Source organism: Physeter macrocephalus, chromosome 7, assembly GCF_002837175.3.
Source record: "Physeter macrocephalus isolate SW-GA chromosome 7, ASM283717v5, whole genome shotgun sequence".
Lineage (NCBI taxonomy): Eukaryota > Metazoa > Chordata > Mammalia > Artiodactyla > Physeteridae > Physeter > Physeter macrocephalus.
In genome coordinates, this window is record NC_041220.1 from 139,187,691 (window position 1) to 139,189,262 (window position 1,572).

Genomic DNA, 1,572 nt, shown 5'->3' on the forward strand with positions numbered 1-1,572 from the left:
AACTAAAGATACCGCATGATGCAACTAAGACCCGGCACAGCCAAAAAAATTAAAAAATGTTCTTTAGAAAAAGTGAAAAAGAAATAGACGTACACAATCGTATTTGGTCTCAGTTTTTCTTGATTTCCAATTCATGCTGCTAGGAGAAAACACTGAATTTTATTTCGTTACTGCTATCTTAGTTCCTTGAGGCTTAAAACTTAAGCATGCTTGGGTCATAACTGAGTTTTTCAATGGTAATAATGCAATATTTTTTCAGTCTTTCTCCCTGGGTAGCATACAGGTTCAAGGAGAAGCATAAAGTCATCCCTGCGTTCAACAAATATTTGTTGAGCATTTATCACAGGCCAGCTGCCGTTTTAGGCACTGGGGGTTTATTGGTTAACAAAGCAGGGCCTCTGATCATTTCTCTGTCCTGTTGCAAATTACACCTGATATGAAGTGTCTCCCTGCTCTGGTGGTGTGCGTGGTCTGTTCCGTCATGACAGTTATGGTCTGGGGCTTTCTCTCTGCTGGCTTTTCTCTTTACCCCTCTCTCTCTCTTTAAGGCTTTATTAGTTTAGAGCAGTTTTAGGTTGACAGCAAAATTGAGAGAAAGGTACAGAGATTTTCCATATACCCCCTGAACCCACATGTGCAGAACCTCCCCCATTAACACCATCCCTCATGAGAACGGTACATCTGTTACAAGTGATGAACCTACACTGACACATCATAATCACCCAAAGTCCAAGGTTTACATTAGGGTTCACTCTTGGTGTTGTACATTCTATGGGTTTGGAATGACATATATCCATCATTATATATTTACAGAATATTATTATATTATATTTATATATATCTGTATTATACAGAATATTTTTACTGCCCTAAAAATTCTCTTTTTTCCACCTATTCATTCCCCCTACCAGACCTCTGGCAACCATTGATCTTTTTACTGTCTTCATAGATTTGTCTTTTTCAGAATGTCATATAGTTGGAGTCATCCTGTATGTGGCCTTTCCAGATTGTCTTCTTTCACTTAATAATGTACATTTAACGTTCCTCCATGTCTTTTCATGACTTGATAGCTCATTTCTTTTAGACACTGAATAATATTCCATTTTCTGGATGTACCACAGTTTATTTTTCCATTCACATACTGCGGGACATTTTGGTTGCTTCTAAATTTTGACAGTTATGAAAAACATCAATAAACATCCGGGGACACTCTTGCACTGCTGGTGGGAATGTAAATTGATACAGCCACTGTGGAGAACAGTACGGAGGTTCCTTAAAAAACTACAGATAGAACTACCATACGACCCCGCAATCCCACTACTGGGCGTATACCCTGAGAAAACCATCATTCAAAAAGAGTCATGTACCAGAATGTTCATTGCAGCCTTATTTACAATAGCCAGGACATGGAAGCAACCTAAGTGTCCATCGACAGATGAATGGATAAAGAAGATGTGGCACATATACACAATGGAATATTACTCAGCCGTGAAAAGAAACGAAACTGAGTTATTTGTAACGAGGTGGATAGACCTGGAGTCTGTCATACAGATTGAAGTAAGTCAGAAGGAG